The sequence below is a fragment of the Phyllobates terribilis genome, unplaced genomic scaffold (assembly GCF_046119375.1).
Source record: "Phyllobates terribilis strain yellow unplaced genomic scaffold, ASM4611937v1 Scaffold_9__5_contigs__length_417890890, whole genome shotgun sequence".
NCBI lineage: Eukaryota > Metazoa > Chordata > Amphibia > Anura > Dendrobatidae > Phyllobates > Phyllobates terribilis.
In genome coordinates this window covers 360,252,472-360,274,660 of record NW_027362769.1, presented here as the reverse complement: position 1 = coordinate 360,274,660, position 22,189 = coordinate 360,252,472, and positions in this window count along the sequence as shown.

Sequence of the window (22,189 nt, the reverse complement as noted above, 5' to 3'; positions counted from 1 at the left end):
TACAGGCAGCTCTATATAATATACACACTGCTCTATATACTGTACACACTGCTCTATATAATGTACAGGATGCTCTATATACTGTACACACTGCTCTATATACTGTACAAACTGCTCTATATACTGTACACACTGCTCTATATACTGTACAGGCAGCTCTATATACTGTACACCCTGCTCTACATACTGTACAGGCTGCTCTATATACTGTACACACTGCTCTATATACTGTACAGGCAGCTCTATATACTGTACAGGCTGCTCTATATACTGTACAGGCAGCTCTATATACTGCACAGGCTGCTCTATATACTGTACAAACTGCTCTATATACTGTAAACACTGCTCTATATACTGTACACACTGCTCTATATACTGTACAGGCTGCTCTGTATACTGTACACACTGCTCTATATACTGTACAGGCAGCTCTATATACTGTACAGGCTGCTCTATATACTGTACAGGCAGCTCTATATACTGTACACACAGCTCTATATACTGTACAGGCAGCTCTATATACTGTACAGGCTGCTGTATATACTGTACACACTGCTCTATATACTGTACACACTGATCTATATAATGTACAGGCTGCTCTATATACTGTACAGGCTGCTCTATATACTGTACACACTGCTCTATATACTGTACAGGCAGCTCTATATACTGTTCACACTGCTCTATATACTGTACACACTGCTCTATATACTGTACAGGCTGCTCTATATACTGTACAGGCAGCTCTATATACTGTACACACTGCTCTATATACTGTACAGGCAGCTCTATATACTGTACACACTGCTCTATATACTGTACACCCTGCTCTATATACTGTACACACTGCTTTATATACTGTACAGGCTGCTCTATATACTGTACAAGCAGCTCTATATACTGTACACACAGCTCTATATACTGTACAGGCAGCTCTATATACTGTACACACTGCTCTATATACTGTACACACTGCTCTATATACTGTACAGGCTGCTCTATATACTGTACAGGCAGCTCTATATACTGTACACACAGCTCTATATACTGTACAGGCAGCTCTATATACTGTACAGGCTGCTCTATATACTGTACACTCTGCTCTATATACTGTACAGGCTGCTATATATACTGTATAGGCTGCTCTATATACTGTACACCCTGCTCTATATACTGCACACGCTGCTCTATATACTGTACAGGCTGCTCTATATACTGTACAGGCTGCTCTATGTACTGTACATACTGCTCTATATAATGTACAGGCTGCTCTATATACTGTACACACTGCTCTATATACTGTACACACTGCTCTATATACTGTACAGGCTGCTCTATAAACTATACACACTGCTCTATATACTGTACACACTGCTCTATATACTGAACAGGCTGCTCTATATACTGTACATGTGTAGCACCCTGAGGATTCGGCTGCTACAGGGGTATTGCACCTCAAGCCAGAGGTGTGATATTCCACTCCCGGGTAAGGATGGAGTGTGGAACTGAGCTCAGTAGGCTGCATGCACTACATACATCCCATTTCCGGGGGACAGATCGACGGTACTCCCACTAGTTTATGTGCAGGTACGATAGTGTCTGTCCCTGGCTGGAGTGGGAGGGGGGGTTGAACATCCCAGTAGTGTAGGGGCAGATAGGGGGAGCAGTCTGGGTAAGGCTAGGAGCTCATTGGGTGCTGGTCACCTGAGCTCACACATAGAGGGAGTATATAAGGTGGGCACCATCTTAGGACAGGGTCTTTTGTAGAGTCAGAGGAGCAGAGCAGAGAAGCTCAGCCAGAAGGGCTGACAGGGAGTTGTGGTTCCGGCTGGGCCCAGCTCCAAGGCCAAGAGAGAGAGAGGAGTCAGAAGGACCCAGAGAGAAGGAGAAGGAACCCCAAGACCCCAGAATACAAGCAACAGGGTGAAGGGTTGGCACCTAGGGTACCGGATCCCAAGCTGGCAGAGAGAAAAGCACACCTTAGCCAGAGACCGGAGGTCGTGGGCAGGATCTGCCACGACCCTCACCAAATCCACCAGGAAGGCAGACCAAGTATAGGGTCAGGGAACCCAGAAGAGGTGTACCCACCAAGAGACCCGAGGGAGCCGGACATAGGTGGATCCCTGGTGAGAACGGCCAGAAGAGAGGGAAAGTCAGACAGGAGCTCAGGACCACGCTCCAGAATTACTTGGGGGTTGGCCGAGTCCAGGACCTGGTGGACGCAGCACGGCTCGGGTGGTCGCTTCAGGCCAGAGTGACCATAAGAACACCCGTAAGTAAAAACCCCTGAACTGCACAGCCCGACTCTGAGTCTTCTTGCTGATTCATCCTGCACCTGCACAACCACCATCCTCTACACCTGACCCGCTGAGGCAATACCCCTCCCGTTGGGGGTTATACTACCAGAGCTGCACACACACCACCAGCCTCAGCGGACCCTTCTGCAGCGGCGGCCTTGTGACCGCAAATCAACGGGTGGCGTAGTCGACATTAAGGACCTTTAACAACATCTGTAAAGACTGCCACACACTGAGTTTGACACCCTGGGCACGGACCGGGTCACCGCCACTCGGAGACTACAATCCCCATCTGATCCGGCTCCGGGTAATCCCCAAACAGCACTGGCCCAGGGGGCGCGTCACATGCTGCTCTATATACTGTACACATTGCTCTATATACTGTACATGCTGCTCTATATACTGTACACACTGCTCTATATAATGTACAGGCTGCTCTATATACTGTACACACTGCTCTATATACTGCACACGCTGCTCTATATACTGTACAGGCTGCTCTATATACTGTACAGGCAGCTCTATATAGTATACACACTGCTCTATATACTGTACACACTGCTCTATATACTGTACAGGCTGCTCTATATACTATACACACTGCTCTATATACTGTACACTCTGCTCTATATACTGTACAGGCAGCTCTATATACTATACACACTGCTTTATATACTGTACAGGCAGCTCTATATACTGTACACACTGCTATATATACTGTACAGGCTGCTCTATATACAGTACACCCTGCTCTACAAACTGTACAGGCTGCTCTATATACTGTACACACTGCTCTATATACCGTACAGGCAGCTCTATATACTATACACACTGCTCTATATACTATACACACTGCTCTATATACTGTACAGGCAGCTCTATATACTATACACACTGCTCTATATACTGTACACACTGCTCTATATACTGTACACGCTGCTCTATATACTGTACAGGCTGCTCTATATACTGTACAGGCAGCTCTATATAGTATACACACTGTTCTATATACTGTACACACTGCTCTATATACTGTACAGGCTGCTCTATATACTATACACACTGCTCTATATACTGTAGACTCTGCTCTATATACTGTACAGGCAGCTCTATATACTATACACATTGCTCTATATACTGTACACGCTGCTCTATATACTGTACACACTGCTCTATATAATGTACAGGCTGCTCTATATACTGTACACACTGCTCTATATACTGCACACGCTGCTCTATATACTGTACAGGCTGCTCTATATACTGTACAGGCAGCTCTATATAGTATACACACTGCTCTATATACTGTACACACTGCTCTATATACTGTACAGGCTGCTCTATATACTATACACACTGCTCTATATACTGTACACTCTGCTCTATATACTGTACAGGCAGCTCTATATACTATACACACTGCTCTATATACTGTACAGGCAGCTCTATATACTGTACACACTGCTGTATATACTGTACAGGCTGCTCTATATACAGTACACCCTGCTCTACAAACTGTACAGGCTGCTCTATATACTGTACACACTGCTCTATATACTGTACAGGCAGCTCTATATACTATACACACTGCTCTATATACTATACACACTGCTCTATATACTGTACAGGCAGCTCTATATACTATACACACTGCTCTATATACTGTACACGCTGCTCTATATACTGTACAGGCTGCTCTATATACTGTACAGGCAGCTCTATATAGTATACACACTGCTCTATATACTGTACACACTGCTCTATATACTGTAAAGGCTGCTCTATATACTATACACACTGCTCTATATACTGTACACTCTGCTCTATATACTGTACAGGCAGCTCTATATACTATACACACTGCTCTATATACTGTACAGGCAGCTCTATATACTGTACACACTGCTGTATATACTGTACAGGCTGCTCTATATACAGTACACCCTGCTCTACAAACTGTACAGGCTGCTCTATATACTGTACACACTGCTCTATATACTGTACAGGCAGCTCTATATACTATACACACTGCTCTATATACTATACACACTGCTCTATATACTGTACAGGCAGCTCTATATACTATACACACTGCTCTATATACTGTACACACTGCTCTATATACTGTACACACTGCTCTATATAATGTACACACTGCTCTATATACTGTACAGGCTGCTCTATATACTGTACACTCTGCTCTATATTCTGTACAGGCTGCTCTATATACTGTACAGGCTGCTCTATATACTGTACACACTGCTCTATATAATGTACAGGCTGCTCTATATACTGTACACACTGCTCTATACACAGTACAGACTGCTCTATATACTGTACACACTGCTCCATATACTGTACAGGCTGCTCTATATACTGTACACACTGCTCTATATACTGTACAGGCAGCTCTTTATACTGTACACACTGCTCTATATACTGTACAGGCTGCTCTATATACTGTACATGCAGCTCTATATACTGTACAGGCTGCTCTATATACTGTACACACTGCTCTATACACTGTATATACTGCTCTATATACTGTACACACTGCTCTATATACTGTACAGGCAGCTCAATATTCTATACACACTGCTCTATATACTGCACACGCTGCTCTATATACTGTACAGGCTGCTCTATATACTGTACAGGCAGCTCTATATAGTATACACACTGCTCTATATACTGTATACACTGCTCTATATACTGTACAGGCTGCTCTATATACTATACACACTGCTCTATATACTGTACAGGCTGCTCTATATACTGTACACACTGCTCTATATAATGTACAGGCTGCTCTATATACTGTACACACTGCTCTATATACTGTACAAACTGCTCTATATACTGTACAAACTGCTTTATATACTGTATACACTGCGCTATATACTGTACACACTGCTCTATATACTGTACAGGCTGCTCTATATACTATACACACTGCTCTATATACTGTACACTCTGCTCTATATACTGTACAGGCTGCTCTATATACTGTACACACTGCTCTATATAATGTACAGGCTGCTATATATACTGTACACACTGCTCTATATACTGTACAAACTGCTCTATATACTGTACACACTGCTCTATATACTGTACAAACTGCTCTATATACGGTACACACTGCTCTATATACTGTACAGGCTGCTCTATATACTGTACAAACTGCTCTATATACTGTACACACTGCTCTATATACTGTACCTGCAGCTCTATATAATATACACACTGCTCTATATACTGTACACACTGCTCTATATAATGTACAGGCTGCTCTATATACTGTACACACTGCTCTATATACTGTACAAACTGCTCTATATACTGTACACACTGCTCTATATACTGTACAGGCAGCTCTATATACTATACACACTGCTCTATATACTGTACACACTGCTCTATATACTGTACACACTGCTCTATATACTGTACAAACTGCTTTATATACTGTGCACACTGCTCTATATACTGTACAGGCAGCTCTATATACTATACACACTGCTCTATATACTGTACACACTGCTCTATATACTGTACACACTGCTCTATATAATGTACAGGCTGCTCTATATACTGTACACACTGCTCTATATACTGTACAGGCAGCTCTATATACTGGACAGGCTGCTCTATATACTGTACAGGCAGCTCTATATACTGTACAGGCTGCTCTATATACTGTACAAACTGCTCTATATACTGTACACACTGCTCTATATAATGTACACACTGCTCTATATAATGTACAGGCTGCTCTATATACTGTACACACTGCTCTATATACTGTACAGGCTGCTCTATATACTGTAAACACTGCTCTATATACTGTACAGGCAGCTCTATATACTGTACAGGCTGCTCTATATACTGTACAGGCTGCTCTATATACTGTACACACTGCTCTATATAATGTACAGGCTGCTCTATATACTGTACAGGCTGCTCTATATACTGTACACACTGCTCTATATACTGTACAGGCTGCTCTATATACTGTACAGGCAGCTCTATATACTGTACACACAGCTTTATATACTGTACAGGCAGCTCTATATACTGTACACTCTGCTCTATATACTGTACAGGCTGCTCTATATACTGTATAGGCTGCTCTATATACTGTACACACTGCTCTATATACTGTACAGGCTGCTCTATATACTGTACATGCTGCTCTATATACTGTACACACTGCTCTATATACTGTACACGCTGCTCTATATACTGTACACACTGCTCTATATAATGTACAGGCTGCTCTATATACTGTACACACTGCTCTATATACTGTACAGGCTGCTCTATATACTGTACATGCTGTTCTATATTCTGTACACACTGCTCTATATACTGTACACGCTGCTCTATATACTGTACACACTGCTCTATATAATGTACACGCTGCTCTATATACTGTACAGGCTGCTCTATATACTGTACAGGCAGCTCTATATAGTATACACACTGCTCTATATACTGTACACACTGCTCTATATACTGTACAGGCAGCTCTATATACTATACACACTGCTCTATATACTGTACAGGCAGCTCTATATACTGTACACACTGCTGTATATACTGTACACACTGCTCTATATACTGTACAGGCTGCTCTATATACTGTACACCCTGCTCTACATACTGTACAGGCTGCTCTATATACTGTACACACTGCTCTATATACTGTACAGGCAGCTCTATATACTATACACACTGCTCTATATACTGTACACACTGCTCTATATACTGTACACGCTGCTCTATATACTGTACAGGCTGCTCTATATACTGTACACTCTGCTCTATATACTGTACATGCTGCTCTATATACTGTACAGGCTGCTCTATATACTGTACACACTGCTCTATATAATGTACAGGCTGCTCTATATACTGTACACACTGCTCTATACACAGTACATACTGCTCTATATACTGTACACACTGCTCCAGATACTGTACAGGCTGCTCTATATACTGTACACACTGCTCTATATACTGTACAGGCAGCTCTTTATACTGTACACACTGCTCTATATACTGTACAGGCTGCTCTATATACTGTACATGCAGCTCTATATACTGTACAGGCTGCTCTATATACTGTAAACACTGCTCTATACACTGTATATACTGCTCTATATACTGTACACACTGCTTTATATACTGTACAGGCAGCTCAATATACTATACACACTGCTCTATATACTGTACACACTGCTCTATATACTGAAAAAGCTGCTCTATATACTGTGCACACTGCTCTATATACTGTACATGCAGCTCTATATACTGTACAGGCTGCTCTATATACTGTACACACTGCTCTATATACTGTACAGGCAGCTCTATATACTATACACACTGCTCTATATACTGTACACTCTGCTCTATATACTGTACAGGCTGCTCTATATACTATACACACTGCTCTATATACTGTACACGCTGCTCTATATACTGTACACACTGCTCTATATACTGTACAGGCTGCTCTATATATTATACACACTGCTCTATATACTGTACAGGCTGCTCTATATACTGTACACGCTGCTCTATAAACTGTACACACCGCTCTATATACTGTACAGGCAGCTCTATATACTGTAAACACTGCTCTATATACTGTACAGGCTGCTCTATATACTGTACACACTGCTCTATATACTGTACAGGCAGGTCTATATACTGTACACACTGCTCTATATACTGTACAGGCAGCTCTATATACTGTACACACTGCTCTATATACTATACAGGCTGCTCTATATACTGTACACCCTGCTCTATATACTGTACAGGCTGCTCTATATAATGTACAGGCTGCTCTATATACTGTACAGGCAGCTCTATATACTGTACACACAGCTCTATATACTGTACACACTGCTCTATATACTGTACACTCTGCTCTATATACTGTACAGGCTGCTCTATATACTGTACAGGCTGCTCTATATACTGTACACACTGCTCTATATAATGTACAGGCTGCTCTATATACTGTACACACTGCTCTATACACAGTACATACTGCTCTATATACTGTACACACTGCTCCAGATACTGTACAGGCTGCTCTATATACTGTACAGGCAGCTCTATATACTGTACACACAGCTCTATATACTGTACACACTGCTCTATATACTGTACACTCTGCTCTATATACTGTACAGGCTGCTCTATATACTGTACACACTGCTCTATATAATGTACAGGCTGCTCTATATACTGTACACACTGCTCTATATACTGTACAAACTGCTCTATATACTGTACACACTGCTCTATATACTGTACAAACTGCTCTATATACTGTACACACTGCTCTATATACTGTACAGGCTGCTCTATATACTGTACAAACTGCTCTATATACTGTACACACTGCTCTATATACTGTACAGGCAGCTCTATATAATATACACACTGCTCTATATACTGTACACACTGCTCTATATAATGTACAGGCTGCTCTATATACTGTACACACTGCTCTATATACTGTACAAACTGCTCTATATACTGTACACACTGCTCTATATACTGTACAGGCAGCTCTATATACTATACACACTGCTCTATATACTGTACACACTGCTCTATATAATGTACAGGCTGCTCTATATACTGTACACACTGCTCTATATACTGTACAGGCAGCTCTATATACTGTACAGGCTGCTCTATATACTGTACAGGCAGCTCTATATACTGTACAGGCTGCTCTATATACTGTACAAACTGCTCTATATACTGTACACACTGCTCTATATAATGTACACACTGCTCTATATAATGTACAGGCTGCTCTATATACTGTACACACTGCTCTATATACTGTACAGGCTGCTCTATATACTGTACACACTGCTCTATATACTGTACAGGCAGCTCTATATACTGTACAGGCTGCTCTATATACTGTACAGGCAGCTCTATATACTGTACACACAGCTCTATATACTGTACAGGCAGCTCTATATACTGTACAGGCTGCTCTATATACTGTACACACTGCTCTATATAATGTACAGGCTGCTCTATATACTGTACAGGCTGCTCTATATACTGTACACACTGCTCTATACACTGTACAGGCTGCTCTATATACTGTACAGGCAGCTCTATATACTGTACACACAGCTTTATATACTGTACAGGCAGCTCTATATACTGTACACTCTGCTCTATATACTGTACAGGCTGCTCTATATACTGTATAGGCTGCTCTATATACTGTACACCCTGCTCTATATACTGCACACGCTGCTCTATATACTGTACAGGCTGCTCTATATACTGTACAGGATGCTCTATATACTGTACACACTGCTCTATATAATGTACAGGCTGCTCTATATACTGTACAGGCTGCTCTATATACTGTACACACTGCTCTATATACTGTACAGGCTGCTCTATATACTGTACAGGCAGCTCTATATACTGTACACACAGCTTTATATACTGTACAGGCAGCTCTATATACTGTACACTCTGCTCTATATACTGTACAGGCTGCTCTATATACTGTATAGGCTGCTCTATATACTGTACACCCTGCTCTATATACTGCACACGCTGCTCTATATACTGTACAGGCTGCTCTATATACTGTACAGGCTGCTCTATATACTGTACACACTGCTCTATATAATGTACAGGCTGCTCTATATACTGTACACACTGCTCTATATACTGTACAGGCTGCTCTATATACTATACACACTGCTCTATATACTGTACACACTGCTCTATATACTGTACAGGCTGCTCTATATACTGTACATGCTGCTCTATATACTGTACACACTGCTCTATATACTGTACACGCTGCTCTATATACTGTACACACTGCTCTATATAATGTACAGGCTGCTCTATATACTGTACACACTGCTCTATATACTGCACACGCTGCTCTATATACTGTACAGGCTGCTCTATATACTGTACAGGCAGCTCTATATAGTATACACACTGCTCTATATACTGTACACACTGCTCTATATACTGTACAGGCTGCTATATACTATACACACTGCTCTATATACTGTACACTCTGCTCTATATACTGTACAGGCAGCTCTATATACTATACACACTGCTCTATATACTGTACAGGCAGCTCTATATACTGTACACACTGCTCTATATACTGTACAGGCTGCTCTATATACTGTACACCCTGCTCTACATACTGTACAGGCTGCTCTATATACTGTACACACTGCTCTATATACTGGACAGGCAGCTCTATATACTATACACACTGCTCTATATACTATACACACTGCTCTATATACTGTACAGGCAGCTCTATATACTATACACACTGCTCTATATACTGTACACACTGCTCTATATACTGTACACGCTGCTCTATATACTGTACAGGCTGCTCTATATACTGTACACTCTGCTCTATATACTGTACAGGCTGCTCTATATACTGTACAGGCTGCTCTATATACTGTACACACTGCTCTATATAATGTACAGGCTGCTCTATATACTGTACACACTGCTCTATACACAGTACAGACTGCTCTATATACTGTACACACTGCTCCAGATACTGTACAGGCTGCTCTATATACTGTACACACTGCTCTATATACTGTACAGGCACCTCTTTATACTGTACACACTGCTCTATATACTGTACAGGCTGCTCTATATACTGTACATGCAGCTCTATATACTGTACAGGCTGCTCTATATACTGTAAACACTGCTCTATACACTGTATATAGTGCTTTATATACTGTACACACTGCTTTATATACTGTACAGGCAGCTCAATATACTATACACACTGCTCTATATACTTTACACACTGCTCTATATACTGTACAAGCTGCTCTATATACTGTGCACACTGCTCTATATACTGTACATGCAGCTCTATATACTGTACAGGCTGCTCTATATACTGTACACACTGCTCTATATACTGTACACACTGCTCTATATACTGTACAGGCTGCTCTATATACTGTACATGCTGCTCTATATACTGTACACACTGCTCTATATACTGTACACGCTGCTCTATATACTGTACACACTGCTCTATATAATGTACAGGCTGCTCTATATACTGTACACACTGCTCTATATACTGCACACGCTGCTCTATATACTGTACAGGCTGCTCTATATACTGTACAGGCAGCTCTATATAGTATACACACTGCTCTATATACTGTACACACTGCTCTATATACTGTACAGGCTGCTCTATATACTATACACACTGCTCTATATACTGTACACTCTGCTCTATATACTGTACAGGCTGCTCTATATACTGTACACACTGCTCTATATACTGTACAGGCAGCTCTATATACTATACACACTGCTCTATATACTGTACACACTGCTCTATATACTGTACACGCTGCTCTATATACTGTACAGGCTGCTCTATATACTGTACACTCTGCTCTATATACTGTACAGGCTGCTCTATATACTGTACAGGCTGCTCTATATACTGTACACTCTGCTCTATATACTGTACAGGCAGCTCTATATACTGTACACCCTGCTCTACATACTGTACAGGCTGCTCTATATACTGTACACACTGCTCTATATACTGTACAGGCAGCTCTATATACTGTACAGGCTGCTCTATATACTGTACACACTGCTCTATATACTGTACAGGCAGCTCTATATACTGCACAGGCTGCTCTATATACTGTACACACTGCTCTATATACTGTACAGGCAGCTCTATATACTGTACACCCTGCTCTACATACTGTACAGGCTGCTCTATATACTGTACACACTGCTCTATATACTGTACAAACTGCTCTATATACTGTACACACTGCTCTATATACTGTACAGGCAGCTCTATATACTGTACACCCTGCTCTACATACTTTACAGGCTGCTCTATATACTGTACACACTGCTCTATATACTGTACAGGCAGCTCTATATACTGTACAGGCTGCTCTATATACTGTACACACTGCTCTATATACTGTACAGGCAGCTCTATATACTGCACAGGCTGCTCTATATACTGTACACCCTGCTCTACATACTGTACAAACTGCTCTATATACTGTAAACACTGCTCTATATACTGTACACACTGCTCTATATACTGTACAGGCTGCTCTGTATACTGTACACACTGCTCTATATACTGTACAGGCAGCTCTATATACTGTACAGGCTGCTCTATATACTGTACAGGCAGCTCTATATACTGTACACACAGCTCTATATACTGTACAGGCAGCTCTATATACTGTACAGGCTGCTCTATATACTGTACACACTGCTCTATATACTGTACACACTGATCTATATAATGTACAGGCTGCTCTATATACTGTACAGGCTGCTCTATATACTGTACACACTGCTCTATATACTGTACAGGCAGCTCTATATACTGTTCACACTGCTCTATATACTGTACACACTGCTCTATATACTGTACAGGCTGCTCTATATACTGTACAGGCAGCTCTATATACTGTACACACTGCTCTATATACTGTACAGGCAGCTCTATATACTGTACACACTGCTCTATATACTGTACACCCTGCTCTATATACTGTACACACTGCTCTATATACTGTACAGGCTGCTCTATATACTGTACAGGCAGCTCTATATACTGTACACACAGCTCTATATACTGTACAGGCAGCTCTATATACTGTACACACTGCTCTATATACTGTACAGGCTGCTCTATATACTGTACAGGCAGCTCTATATACTGTACACACAGCTCTATATACTGTACAGGCAGCTCTATATACTGTACAGGCTGCTCTATATACTGTACACTCTGCTCTATATACTGTACAGGCTGCTATATATACTGTATAGGCTGCTCTATATACTGTACACCCTGCTCTATATACTGCACACGCTGCTCTATATACTGTACAGGCTGCTCTATATACTGTACAGGCTGCTCTATGTACTGTACATACTGCTCTATATAATGTACAGGCTGCTCTATATACTGTACACACTGCTCTATATACTGTACACACTGCTCTATATACTGTACAGGCTGCTCTATAAACTATACACACTGCTCTATATACTGTACACACTGCTCTATATACTGAACAGGCTGCTCTATATACTATACACACTGCTCTATATACTGTACAGGCTGCTATATATACTGTATAGGCTGCTCTATATACTGTACACCCTGCTCTATATACTGCACACGCTGCTCTATATACTGTACAGGCTGCTCTATATACTGTACAGGCTGCCCTATGTACTGTACATACTGCTCTATATAATGTACAGGCTGCTCTATATACTGTACACACTGCTCTATATACTGTACACACTGCTCTATATACTGTACAGGCTGCTCTATAAACTATACACACTGCTCTATATACTGTACACACTGCTCTATATACTGAACAGGCTGCTCTATATACTGTACATGTGTAGCACCCTGAGGATTCGGCTGCTACAGGGGTATTGCACCTCAAGCCAGAGGTGTGATATTCCACTCCCGGGTAAGGATGGAGTGTGGAACTGAGCTCAGTAGGCTGCATGCACTACATACATCCCATTTCCGGGGGACAGATCGACGGTACTCCCACTAGTTTATGTGCAGGTACGATAGTGTCTGTCCCTGGCTGGAGTGGGAGGGGGGGTTGAACATCCCAGTAGTGTAGGGGCAGATAGGGGGAGCAGTCTGGGTAAGGCTAGGAGCTCATTGGGTGCTGGTCACCTGAGCTCACACATAGAGGGAGTATATAAGGTGGGCACCATCTTAGGACAGGGTCTTTTGTAGAGTCAGAGGAGCAGAGCAGAGAAGCTCAGCCAGAAGGGCTGACAGGGAGTTGTGGTTCCGGCTGGGCCCAGCTCCAAGGCCAAGAGAGAGAGAGGAGTCAGAAGGACCCAGAGAGAAGGAGAAGGAACCCCAAGACCCCAGAATACAAGCAACAGGGTGAAGGGTTGGCACCTAGGGTACCGGATCCCAAGCTGGCAGAGAGAAAAGCACACCTTAGCCAGAGACCGGAGGTCGTGGGCAGGATCTGCCACGACCCTCACCAAATCCACCAGGAAGGCAGACCAAGTATAGGGTCAGGGAACCCAGAAGAGGTGTACCCACCAAGAGACCCGAGGGAGCCGGACATAGGTGGATCCCTGGTGAGAACGGCCAGAAGAGAGGGAAAGTCAGACAGGAGCTCAGGACCACGCTCCAGAATTACTTGGGGGTTGGCCGAGTCCAGGACCTGGTGGACGCAGCACGGCTCGGGTGGTCGCTTCAGGCCAGAGTGACCATAAGAACACCCGTAAGTAAAAACCCCTGAACTGCACAGCCCGACTCTGAGTCTTCTTGCTGATTCATCCTGCACCTGCACAACCACCATCCTCTACACCTGACCCCCTGAGGCTATACCCCTCCCGTTGGGGGTTATACTACCAGAGATGCACACACACCACCAGCCTCAGCGGACCCTTCTGCAGCGGCGGCCTTGTGACCGCAAATCAACGGGTGGCGTAGTCGACATTAAGGACCTTTAACAACATCTGTAAAGACTGCCACACACTGAGTTTGACACCCTGGGCACGGACCGGGTCACCGCCACTCGGAGACTACAACCCCCATCTGATCCGGCTCCGGATAATCCCCAAACAGCACTGGCCCAGGGGGCGCGTCACATGCTGCTCTATATACTGTACACATTGCTCTATATACTGTACACGCTGCTCTATATACTGTACACACTGCTCTATATAATGTACAGGCTGCTCTATATACTGTACACACTGTTCTATATACTGCACACGCTGCTCTATATACTGTACAGGCTGCTCTATATACTGTACAGGCAGCTCTATATAGTATGCACACTGCTCTATATACTGTACACACTGCTCTATATACTGTACAGGCTGCTCTATATACTATACACACTGCTCTATATACTGTACACTCTGCTCTATATACTGTACAGGCAGCTCTATATACTATACACACTGCTCTATATACTGTACAGGCAGCTCTATATACTGTACACACTGCTGTATATACTGTACAGGCTGCTCTATATACAGTACACCCTGCTCTACAAACTGTACAGGCTGCTCTATATACTGTACACACTGCTCTATATACCGTACAGGCAGCTCTATATACTATACACACTGCTCTATATACTATACACACTGCTCTATATACTGTACAGGCAGCTCTATATACTATACACACTGCTCTATATACTGTACACACTGCTCTATATACTGTACACGCTGCTCTATATACTGTACAGGCTGCTCTATATAATGTACAGGCAGCTCTATATAGTATACACACTGCTCTATATACTGTACACACTGCTCTATATACTGTACAGGCTGCTCTATATACTATACACACTGCTCTATATACTGTACACTCTGCTCTATATACTGTACAGGCAGCTCTATATACTATACACATTGCTCTATATACTGTACACGCTGCTCTATATACTGTACACACTGCTCTATATAATGTACAGGCTGCTCTATATACTGTACACACTGCTCTATATACTGCACACGCTGCTCTATATACTGTACAGGCTGCTCTATATACTGTACAGGCAGCTCTATATAGTATACACACTGCTCTATATACTGTACACACTGCTCTATATACTGTACAGGCTGCTCTATATACTATACACACTGCTCTATATACTGTACACTCTGCTCTATATACTGTACAGGCAGCTCTACATACTATACACACTGCTCTATATACTGTACAGGCAGCTCTATATACTGTACACACTGCTGTATATACTGTACAGGCTGCTCTATATACAGTACACCCTGCTCTACAAACTGTACAGGCTGCTCTATATACTGTACACACTGCTCTATATACTGTACAGGCAGCTCTATATACTATACACACTGCTCTATATACTATACACACTGCTCTATATACTGTACAGGCAGCTCTATATACTATACACACTGCTCTATATACTGTACACGCTGCTCTATAAACTGTACAGGCTGCTCTATATACTGTACAGGCAGCTCTATATAGTATACACACTGCTCTATATACTGTACACACTGCTCTATATACTGTACAGGCTGCTCTATATACTATACACACTTCTCTATATACTGTACACTCTGCTCTATATACTGTACAGGCAGCTCTATATACTATACACACTGCTCTATATACTGTACAGGCAGCTCTATATACTGTACACACTGCTGTATATACTGTACAGGCTGCTCTATATACAGTACACCCTGCTCTACAAACTGTACAGGCTGCTCTATATACTGTACACACTGCTCTATATACTGTACAGGCAGCTCTATATACTATACACACTGCTCTATATACTATACACACTGCTCTATATACTGTACAGGCAGCTCTATATACTATACACACTGCTCTATATACTGTACACACTGCTCTATATACTGTACACGCTGCTCTATATACTGTACAGGCTGCTCTATATACTGTACACTCTGCTCTATATTCTGTACAGGCTGCTCTATATACTGTACAGGCTGCTCTATATACTGTACACACTGCTCTATATAATGTACAGGCTGCTCTATATACTGTACACACTGCTCTATACACAGTACAGACTGCTCTATATACTGTACACACTGCTCCATATACTGTACAGGCTGCTCTATATACTGTACACACTGCTCTATATACTGTACAGGCAGCTCATTATACTGTACACACTGCTCTATATACTGTACAGGCTGCTCTATATACTGTACATGCAGCTCTATATACTGTACAGGCTGCTCTATATACTGTACACACTGCTCTATACACTGTATATACTGCTCTATATACTGTACACACTGCTCTATATACTGTACAGGCAGCTCAATATTCTATACACACTGCTCTATATACTGCACACGCTGCTCTATATACTGTACAGGCTGCTCTATATACTGTACAGGCAGCTCTATATAGTATACACACTGCTCTATATACTTTATACACTGCTCTATATACTGTACAGGCTGCTCTATATACTATACACAATGCTCTATATACTGTACAGGCTGCTCTATATACTGTACACACTGCTCTATATAATGTACAGGCTGCTCTATATACTGTACACACTGCTCTATATACTGTACAAACTGCTCTATATACTGTACAAACTGCTTTATATACTGTATACACTGCGCTATATACTGTACACACTGCTCTATATACTGTACAGGCTGCTCTATATACTATACACACTGCTCTATATACTGTACACTCTGCTCTATATACTGTACAGGCTGCTCTATATACTGTACACACTGCTCTATATAATGTACAGGCTGCTCTATATACTGTACACACTGCTCTATATACTGTACAAACTGCTCTATATACTGTACACACTGCTCTATATACTGTACAAACTGCTCTATATACGGTACACACTGCTCTATATACTGTACAGGCTGCTCTATATACTGTACAAACTGCTCTATATACTGTACACACTGCTCTATATACTGTACCTGCAGCTCTATATAATATACACACTGCTCTATATACTGTACACACTGCTCTATATAATGTACAGGCTGCTCTATATACTGTACACACTGCTCTATATACTGTACAAACTGCTCTATATACTGTACACACTGCTCTATATACTGTACAGGCAGCTCTATATACTATACACACTGCTCTATATACTGTACACACTGCTCTATATACTGTACAAACTGCTCTATATACTGTGCACACTGCTCTATATACTGTACAGGCAGCTCTGTATACTATACACACTGCTCTATATACTGTACACACTGCTCTATATACTGTACACACTGCTCTATATACTGTACAGGCAGCTCTATATACTGGACAGGCTGCTCTATATACTGTACAGGCAGCTCTATATACTGTACAGGCTGCTCTATATACTGTACAAACTGCTCTATATACTGTACACACTGCTCTATATAATGTACACACTGCTCTATATAATGTACAGGCTGCTCTATATACTGTACACACTGCTCTATATACTGTACAGGCTGCTCTATATACTGTAAACACTGCTCTATATACTGTACAGGCAGCTCTATATACTGTACAGGCTGCTCTATATACTGTACAGGCAGCTCTATATACTGTACACACAGCTCTATATACTGTACAGGCAGCTCTATATACTGTACAGGCTGCTCTATATACTGTACACACTGCTCTATATAATGTACAGGCTGCTCTATATACTGTACAGGCTGCTCTATATACTGTACACACTGCTCTATATACTGTACAGGCTGCTCTATATACTGTACAGGCAGCTCTATATACTGTACACACAGCTTTATATACTGTACAGGCAGCTCTATATACTGTACACTCTGCTCTATATACTGTACAGGCTGCTCTATATACTGTATAGGCTGCTCTATATACTGTACACACTGCTCTATATACTGTACAGGCTGCTCTATATACTGTACATGCTGCTCTATATACTGTACACACTGCTCTATATACTGTACACGCTGCTCTATATACTGTACACACTGCTCTATATAATGTACAGGCTGCTCTATATACTGTACACACTGCTCTATATACTGTACAGGCTGCTCTATATACTGTACATGCTGCTCTATATACTGTACACACTGCTCTATATACTGTACACGCTGCTCTATATACTGTACACACTGCTCTATATAATGTACATGCTGCTCTATATACTGTACAGGCTGCTCTATATACTGTACAGGCAGCTCTATATAGTATACACACTGCTCTATATACTGTACACACTGCTCTATATACTGTACAGGCTGCTCTATATACTATACACACTGCTCTATATACTGTACACTCTGCTCTATATACTGTACAGGCAGCTCTATATACTATACACACTGCTCTATATACTGTACAGGCAGCTCTATATACTGTACACACTGCTGTATATACTGTACACACTGCTCTATATACTGTACAGGCTGCTCTATATACTGTACACCCTGCTCTACATACTGTACAGGCTGCTCTATATACTGTACACACTGCTCTATATACTGTACAGGCAGCTCTATATACTATACACACTGCTCTATATACTATACACACTGCTCTATATACTGTACAGGCAGCTCTATATACTATACACACTGCTCTATATACTGTACATACTGCTCTATATACTGTACACGCTGCTCTATATACTGTACAGGCTGCTCTATATACTGTACACTCTGCTCTATATACTGTACAGGCTGCTCTATATACTGTACAGGCTGCTCTATATACTGTACACACTGCTCTATATAATGTACAGGCTGCTCTATATACTGTACACACTGCTCTATACACAGTACATACTGCTCTATATACTGTACACACTGCTCCAGATACTGTACAGGCTGCTCTATATACTGTACACACTGCTCTATATACTGTACAGGCAGCTCTTTATACTGTACACACTGCTCTATATACTGTACAGGCTGCTCTATATACTGTACATGCAGCTCTATATACTGTACAGGCTGCTCTATATACTGTAAACACTGCTCTATACACTGTATATACTGCTCTATATACTGTACACACTGCTTTATATACTGTACAGGAAGCTCAATATACTATACACACTGCTCTATATACTGTACACACTGCTCTATATACTGAAAAAGCTGCTCTATATACTGTGCACACTGCTCTATATACTGTACATGCAGCTCTATATACTGTACAGGCTGCTCTATATACTGTACACACTGCTCTATATACTGTACAGGCAGCTCTATATACTATACACACTGCTCTATATACTGTACACACTTCCCTATATACTGTACACTCTGCTCTATATACTGTACAGGCTGCTCTATATACTATACACACTGCTCTATATACTGTACACGCTGCTCTATATACTGTACACACTGCTCTATATACTGTACAGGCTGCTCTATATATTATACACACTGCTCTATATACTGTACAGGCTGCTCTATATACTGTACACGCTGCTCTATAAACTGTACACACTGCTCTATATACTGTACAGGCAGCTCTATATACTGTACACACTGCTCTATATACTGTACAGGCTGCTCTATATACTGTACACACTGCTCTATATACTGTACAGGCAGCTCTATATACTATACACACTGCTCTATATACTATACACACTGCTCTATATACTGTACAGGCAGCTCTATATACTATACACACTGCTCTATATACTGTACACACTGCTCTATATACTGTACACGCTGCTCTATATACTGTACAGGCTGCTCTATATACTGTACACTCTGCTCTATATTCTGTACAGGCTGCTCTATATACTGTACAGGCTGCTCTATATACTGTACACACTGCTCTATATAATGTACAGGCTGCTCTATATACTGTACACACTGCTCTATACACAGTACAGACTGCTCTATATACTGTACACACTGCTCCATATACTGTACAGGCTGCTCTATATACTGTACACACTGCTCTATATACTGTACAGGCAGCTCATTATACTGTACACACTGCTCTATATACTGTACAGGCTGCTCTATATACTGTACATGCAGCTCTATATACTGTACAGGCTGCTCTATATACTGTACACACTGCTCTATACACTGTATATACTGCTCTATATACTGTACACACTGCTCTATATACTGTACAGGCAGCTCAATATTCTATACACACTGCTCTATATACTCCACACGCTGCTCTATATACTGTACAGGCTGCTCTATATACTGTACAGGCAGCTCTATATAGTATACACACTGCTCTATATACTTTATACACTGCTCTATATACTGTACAGGCTGCTCTATATACTATACACAATGCTCTATATACTGTACAGGCTGCTCTATATACTGTACACACTGCTCTATATAATGTACAGGCTGCTCTATATACTGTACACACTGCTCTATATACTGTACAAACTGCTCTATATACTGTACAAACTGCTTTATATACTGTATACACTGCGCTATATACTGTACACACTGCTCTATATACTGTACAGGCTGCTCTATATACTATACACACTGCTCTATATACTGTACACTCTGCTCTATATACTGTACAGGCTGCTCTATATACTGTACACACTGCTCTATATAATGTACAGGCTGCTCTATATACTGTACACACTGCTCTATATACTGTACAAACTGCTCTATATACTGTACACACTGCTCTATATACTGTACAAACTGCTCTATATACGGTACACACTGCTCTATATACTGTACAGGCTGCTCTATATACTGTACAAACTGCTCTATATACTGTACACACTGCTCTATATACTGTACCTGCAGCTCTATATAATATACACACTGCTCTATATACTGTACACACTGCTCTATATAATGTACAGGCTGCTCTATATACTGTACACACTGCTCTATATACTGTACAAACTGCTCTATATACTGTACACACTGCTCTATATACTGTACAGGCAGCTCTATATACTATACACACTGCTCTATATACTGTACACACTGCTCTATATACTGTACACACTGCTCTATATACTGTACAAACTGCTCTATATACTGTGCACACTGCTCTATATACTGTACAGGCAGCTCTGTATACTATACACACTGCTCTATATACTGTACACACTGCTCTATATACTGTACACACTGCTCTATATAATGTACAGGCTGCTCTATATACTGTACACACTGCTCTATATACTGTACAGGCAGCTCTATATACTGGACAGGCTGCTCTATATACTGTACAGGCAGCTCTATATACTGTACAGGCTGCTCTATATACTGTACAAACT